This window comes from Phalangium opilio, unplaced genomic scaffold, assembly GCF_054372755.1.
Source record: "Phalangium opilio isolate 3A_F unplaced genomic scaffold, DU_Popi_V2 ptg000209l_1, whole genome shotgun sequence".
NCBI classification, from domain to species: Eukaryota; Metazoa; Arthropoda; class Arachnida; order Opiliones; family Phalangiidae; genus Phalangium; species Phalangium opilio.
Genome location: NW_028324217.1, coordinates 16,849,371 through 16,857,045, shown reverse-complemented (window position 1 = coordinate 16,857,045; position 7,675 = coordinate 16,849,371). Strand labels below are relative to the sequence as shown.

The window sequence follows — 7,675 nt, the reverse complement described above, 5'->3', positions numbered from 1 at the left end:
TGTTGTATTCAGAATATTTAATTAAACACCTACCTTCATGTAGCATCTGTTCCAGCTCCAATGCTCCATTGCCGAGTCTGTCACTCTAGAGTCTAGACAGCACTAGCCTAATGCCCTACTTCATAATGCTAGATGGCGCTACCAGTTACTCTAAAATTTCAATGACGTCACATATGACGTACTCCTTACCCAGAGTTCCGTGTTTAAGTTTCGAAAATGACGGGGGGGATGAAATTTTCATCTAGGGCAATTTGTTCCCAACGTTTTTGTAAGGGAAACGTCGATCTCATTTTCTAGCGTATCCGATAACTTTTGCTTATGAACTTTTGCTCAACCGTATTCTTAGTCTACCAGTATGATTTGTAACATTTGTCCATATCAAAGCTGAATCATACCTCGCCACACAAAAAGCAAATGTCCCCAAAACATGGAAACCACAACCCAATCACACATAAGCTAGGCTCCCACTTAACCAAAATAATTATTAAACAGTTAAATACTCACAAAGATTGGCAAAATCAATCTCCTTCAGTAATACGTAGCGCTTAAATATATTATTTTCCGAACAAAATTAATCGAGCAAATTTAACGCTTAACTTCTTCTCTTGAAATTCTATCAAAGAGTGATTCAACTGTTAAAAAAAAGGTTTTTTTTTGGCAAATAGGGCGCTATCATATCAACCGCAATTCCGTCATATTTAAAAAATATACATTGCCAACACTTTTTTAGACACAATAGTGGAAGTTTTAGCCTCATTTAAACATTTAAAACATTATCTCATCTACAAATAGCTTACACATGTCTTTTTTACCAATACCTAGCCGTTTGGATTTTTCTAAAGCAATCTTAGCACCAAAATATTTTTTGATACAAAATAAATGTTCTATATTCTTCATTTTTGAAAATATATTTTTAAGCGTTTATAATGATTACTCTCTACACCTACACCAATCTTACACAAACACAAGAAGTATAAATCCACTAGTGGAAGCGGTGTTTTTATTGAAAATATATATTTTTAAACGTTTACCATGATTACGCTCTACAGCTACACTAATCTTACACAAACAAGGAGTACTATAAACCCACTACTGGAAGCGGTACTTTTATTCAAACGTAAAACAATTTCGCTTAAGTTAATCATCTCTAGGCATCGTTAAAAATGTCTCTACCACTCCTAGGTAACTGTATTCACAGGATTTTACGACATTGTAACTCAAATTCATCTGATTATGTTTTAACAAGGTTAAATCTAACTGGGAGTAAGATGAAAGGAGTAGAAGCTTATCTGTCTTAGGAAATATGAAATTTTATCTTAACAGTTCGTTAAATCATAAGTTTATAACGAAAAAACGCGGAAGGGGAAAACGAGCAGACAACAGCAATTTTTGGGGGTAGAAGGTTAAGAGCGCCATCTGTCGTCCGTGCCAAAGTTGAACTTCCTCTCGAAACGCAATGAGAAAGTGGATAAAATAATGCCATCAGCTATTTAACTGCGTCGATATATTTAACGACTTGACCCATGACATGCGCGTAACACTGGCTTTTATGAATCCTATTTATTGTTGGATGCTAGGAAACTTGGTAGACGTAACAGTCTGTACTAGTACCCAAGCATCCTTCAATAAACGCCTGGCAACATTGTGGTACGCACGGTACAACTAAAAAATAGGATGTGTATTTTTCTTTCGACTCACTCCAAGCCTTTAAGCCCTCATTACAGAGGATTTGAAACACTATCGTAATTCCTAGTGTCTCGAATCTCTACGTTCCTGTCCATTATGAACAGTGCTGAGAGAATGATACATCAGAAAGAGCCATTCAAATCGAATTGCCGAAAATATTATCCATATTTTCATTTCATATAACAGAGAAAACAAATTATTATGGTTCTGAGAGGAGCTTCCCATTTTGGTTGTTGTTCTCAAAAATATATCGCAATGCACGGGCCTCGATAGATATAGGAGGCAATGAAGGAAATATATCACAACGCACGGGCCTTGTTGGATATAGGAGGCAATGTAGGAAATATAACGCAATGCACGGGCCTAAATAGATATAAGAGGCAATGTAGGAAATATAACGCAATGCACGGGCCTTGATAGATATAGGAGGCAATGATTTAACGACTTATATATATTTAAATAAATATAATTATTTTTAATTATTTTAATCGCCAGTAAATAACTTTAAAAATAGTTAAATCGTTTAAAATAAAGTTGTTCCTATTATCTTTCGAAACTTTGCTAATATTGACGTTTAAAGTGAAGGGTACCCCTATTGCCCGCTTTTTTAAAATTTTGCGAAAACCTATCGTGGACAACCCACCCTAGGGAGGCTAGACGTTTCTCGTAACCCTAGCTGATCGCCGCGAATGTCTTAAACCCAACGATGACGATGGAGTAGAAGCCAGGTGTACAGACTGGTGTCCATGTGGGATGGACAAAAACAAAAACCAGAAGATGGTGGTGGTTAGAAGCCAGTATGTACAGACTGGTGTCCAAGTGGGATGGACGAAGACCAGAAGATGGTGGTGATTAGAAGCCAGTATGTACAGACTGGTGTCCAAGTGGAATGGACGAAGACCAGAAGATGGTGGTGATTAGAAGCCAGTATGTACAAACCGGTGTCCATGTGGGATGGACGAAGACTAAAATATGGTGATGATTAGAAGCTAGTATGTACAGACTGGTGTCCAAGTGGAATGGACGAGGACCAGAAGATGATGATGATTAGAAGCCAGTATGTACAGTTTGGTGTCCGTGTGGAATGGACAAAGACCAGAAGATGGTGGTGTGAGAACTCAAGTAGAGGAGCCATTTCCGTACCTGTGAATGCAGTTCGGAAATGGCGAACACGTTTGCTCCGATTTGGAAACTGCGAACGCGGTCACGTGGGTGTAACAACATACACACAAACACACAAACACACCCACAAACAGACACACACGATCGCTACAGAACCTCTCCGTGACATACGTCACTCGGAGAGGTAAAAAGCGCAATTGCGAAAGCCTTTAGGGAGGCTAGACGTTTCTCGTAACCCTAGCTGATCGCCGCGTACATCCCAAAACCAAACGATGATAATGGAGTAGAAGCCCATGATACAGATTGGTGTCTATGTGGAATAGACGGAAGACCAGTGGATAGTGGTGTTAGAAGCCAGTGTAAGTGCAGACTGGTGTCAATGTGGGATTGACAAAGAACAGAAGATGGTGGTGTTGGAAGCCAGAAAAGTACCAGACTGGTGTTCATGTGGGATGGACGAAGACCAAACATGGTGGTGTGAGAACTCAAGTATAGAGTAGCCAACGGAGAGAAATACAATTTTCCAAATTTCTGTGAACTGTCATTGCGGTCCCGAAATTGGAAACACGTTTGCTCCGATACGCAAACTGCGAACGCGGTCACGTGGGTGTAACAACGGACAGACAGACACACAGAGACGGCCGTTACAGAACCTCTCCTGGACTACGTCACACGGAGAGGTAAACAAGTTGGGAAACCAAAATAAACCTCTCCGAGTCGAGACGAATTTACTTTCCAAACACAGGTCCACCATGGACGAACCAATACTGAAGGACGGATGGCAGAGGGAGAAAGTTTAAAAATACTTGTAAATTCGCCTTCTAGCGGCAGATAGTAGCAAATAGGATAGTGGGGGAATGAAGGTTCTAAGGAGAGAAGCAGCTAAAGTCTTATTTTGTCTAGATGGCGCTAGCGTTTTCCGGGATTTGACTCCGCATTTACATAACCCCTCCATTTTGGGGCTGAAAAGGGGGAAGTAAGCTTTACATTGGTTGTATAGTCGCTTAGTAATGGGGACAGTAATGGGCTGCCATTGGTTCTTCAGTATAACTTCGTCCATGGGTCCACCAGCCAATGAGAAAAACCGGAATTACGTAGCTCAAATTGGCGGGATATTGCGAAGGTTATTTGTAAAGGTTTGATCGTTTAACATTTCCCTGTGTATTCTCATAATACTAATGAGGACCTAATATGTATCACTTAAGTGTGTATTTAACTTTCGGCTCATTCTGAACCGTTACATCCCTTGTAATAGGACGCGAAACAAATCTAGGATATTTTATTTCATAAACCCAATCGCTTCAACACTTGTAGAGAGACGAAGTATATTAAAATCCATATAATGTAGTGAAATTATAAGTTGCGTTTACACCATATACAAATGTAGTAAAGCTGAATTAAAAAGTAAACACAAAATTTGAAATGTTAATATCAAAAGATGTTCTTGGAATATTGAGATGAAACGGAGCTTTATAGCTACACAACTACTAAAAGAATCGTAATGCCGAAAATTATTTAAAATATTTCCATTTAATATTCTGCAAAAAGGAAATGTTATCGTTTTGTAAGAGATCTTATCAACCTACTCGCTTTATATTAACTTTGATATGCGTGGAGTGTTTCGATTCAGATGCAATCTTCATTACTCGTTCTATATAAACTCTCACTTGTGTTACTTCAAAGAAATAAGTTTATCTTAAATAATTAATTAAATATAATGATATTAATTATTTTAATCGCCAGTAAATAACTTTAAAAATAGTTAAATTGTTGAAAATAAAGTTGTTCCTATTATCTTTCGAAACTTTGCTAATATTGACGTTTAAAGTGAAGGGTACCCCTCTTGCCCGCTTTCTTCAAATTTTGGGATATATATACGATTCGTTTCCATTATGATAATAGATAAAAACGCATTCGCCTAAACCGATGGTGGAAGCCCTGCCATTGGGTGGCTAGACGTTTCTCGTAACCCTAGACGATCGTCGCGTATATCTTGAAACCAAATGATGACGAAGGAAAAGAAGCCAGAATGTACTGACTGGCGTCCATGTGGAATGGACAAAGACCTGAAAATGGTGGTGCATAGAAGCTGGTGTCAATGTGGAATTGACGAAGAACAGAAGATGGTGGCGCATAGAAGCTGGTCTCAAAGTGAAATTGACTAAGAACAGAAGATGGTGGTGCTTGGAAGCCAGCAAGTACAGACTAGTGTCCATGTAGAGTAGAATAGCCAGCGGAGACAAGCACAATTTTCCAATTTTCCGTGAACTGTCAATGCAGTCCGGAAATTGGGAACACGTTTGCTCCGATACGCAAACTGCGAACGCGGTCACGTGGGGTGTGACAGACACACACACACCCACACGTCCAGTGCAATACTTCTCCGTGACGTCATCGTCACTCGGAGAGGTAAAAATACCTCAGTCAAAATGCTCAATAATTTGCTGTGAAGTCACATTTTATTCAGCCCCTAGCATAATAGCTGACTCGCGATCCCACTTTCCCGCCCAATAATTAGTGGTAGCTACGGCCCTCTTACAGCTAAATTGAAAACTTTACTAAAGGCGCGAAATTTGAGTGTTTTTTTTTTTGGGTGAATGATGTATTTTAAAGTTAATATTATCCGAAAGTATCTTGTTTATACCACTGTTACGTTTAATCTTTTAGTAAAATAGCTTAAAAAGGATTCGAATTAACCTTGAAACGTCGTGTTCACATTTGCAATTTTTACTTGGTTTTTTCCAACTCTATTTTTGAATCGAATTTCGAATCGGAACCAGAGATTTTAATATCAATTTTATACCAAAAAACGTGATCTATCTAATGGTTAAGGGTTTTTTATCGTGGGATTATTGTAACTCTAGCTAAAGCATATTCCCCGATGGTATTGTATTAAGAAACACCTAAAATTGGCATCATCTTAATTTGTTCAGTCCGAGTTGGTGCGTATATTGGTCCGTATCTTTCATCCACGTATTCCAACAATATTCTAACAATTTTTATTCTAATCCTCGATATTCAATTTACAAATTGAGCCCTTTTAAAGGGAATTTGAGTCGCCCAAAAATTTGTTACAAAATTTTAAAGAAAAAGTGTTCACATTTAGAATCGGTCACAATTACCGGTACCAACCCTATGCCGATTACGTTTTTTCGCCGATAAACGTACATGTACGTAATCAACACCACTTTTAATTCCATCACGGAGAGATACTCTCCTGGACGTCACAGTATGTGTCTGTCTCTCCGTTGTTCGCGGTGTGCATATGGAAGTAAACGTGTTTCCCATTTCCCAAGCACATTCGTGTTTTCCTAATTGTATTTCGCTATGTTCTTTTCTACTTGAGTACCAATCCTGAGGGTTCGGAAGTTTTTGAAATAGCGTACGGGGTTTCGAAATACAATTTGATTTCGAAATCCAACGGATTTCCACAGATTTTGCGAATTTTACCCACATCGTATATACGATGGGCTATTAGCAGAAGCCGATTAGGCTTTACACATGAAGTCCGTAACATGTGCCTGGGGGAGCTACACGATATTCTCTAAGCTCCTAGGAAAGAACATCCTTTTACGCGGAGGAACATAATTCGGTAACGCGGCTCCTTCGGATCCTTGCGATCCTTCCGCCATAAGAACCGATTTACCAAGTACATAAATTAGGGAACTATTATAAGCCCAATAAATATTCTTTAGATAAAACAATTCACAATACCAAAGATTATTTGGTAGTATGGCACGAAGATCTTATCAATCAAGCTTTTGCTTGGGCTATTTAAGGGCAAAGTCGACCAAAAATTTAGCTTCTAAAATCCAGTCCAGTGCTTCCAGATTTAGAATATTGCAGGTTAACTGATTTTTTTCCTAAGTTTGGACATTTTTTTTAATACTCGAATATGACAACCATATTATTGGCTAATTAGTTAATTAAATATAGATTAATTAGCAAAACACCAGTTTCTTAATGTTTTTCCTATGCATCTCTTATTAAAATGAAGTCACACTGAATTTTATTTTTATATAGAAACATACTTACGATACCTAGAACCTAAAATAATTTTTAAATGGATTAGTGTAAAAGCCAATTAATAAACTAAAATAATTGTTTAAACCATTTTATCAAACTAAAAGCTTTCTATTTTATGTCTAGGGAACAAACTTTTCAATTTAATTCCAAAATTTATTTTTTTCCTAGTAGTTCATACCTTTCTTAAGTACTTAAAATAGTTTTTAAAGCCTTGAATACTTAAGATATTTTAAAATTAATTAAAACATTAATCAAAATATTTTCCCGTGTAACTCATTCAAAAAAATAGTTAGACAGGAAGGCTTTTTTGCGTTTGATAAAGCAACGATAGGCCTATCCCTTACAAAAATCTTCTTAAGAACTCTTATGAAAATTCCTTGGGAAATTTCTTTGGAAATCCTTAAGGCGTTCTTTCGGAAATTGGGGAATATTGGCCCCTTTTTCTTTGGAAATTACTTTGGAAATATCTTTGGAATTTTCATGGGAAATATCTTTGGAATTTTCTTGGGAAATATCTTTGGAATTTTCTTGGGAAATATCTTTGGAGTTTTCTTGGGAAATATCTTTGGAATTCTTGGGAAATATCTTTGGAATTTTCTTGGGAAATATCTTTGGAATTTTCTTGGGAAATATCTTTGGAGTTTTCTTGGGAAATATCTTTGGAATTTTCTCGGGAAATATCTTTGGAATTGACTTGGGAAATGTCTTTGGAATTTACATGGGATATGTCTTTGGAATTTTCGTGGGAAATGTCTATGGAATTTTCTTGAGAAATATATAGGGAAGATTATGGGTTAATTCATTTAGTCACTTGAAACGAGGATAGTTCTCACATGGAAAA

At 37.4% G+C, this 7,675-nt stretch overlaps 1 long non-coding RNA gene across 1 annotated transcript; it reads left to right on the top strand.

The window, feature by feature from the left end:
• The first annotated feature begins 308 nt into the window (after positions 1-308).
• Positions 309-7,093, top strand: LOC149620908 (uncharacterized). Its single transcript, XR_016375423.1, has 2 exons — positions 309-3,488; positions 3,554-7,093. It is a non-coding gene; the product is annotated as an uncharacterized LOC149620908 (long non-coding RNA).
• Positions 7,094-7,675: the final 582 nt, after the last annotated feature.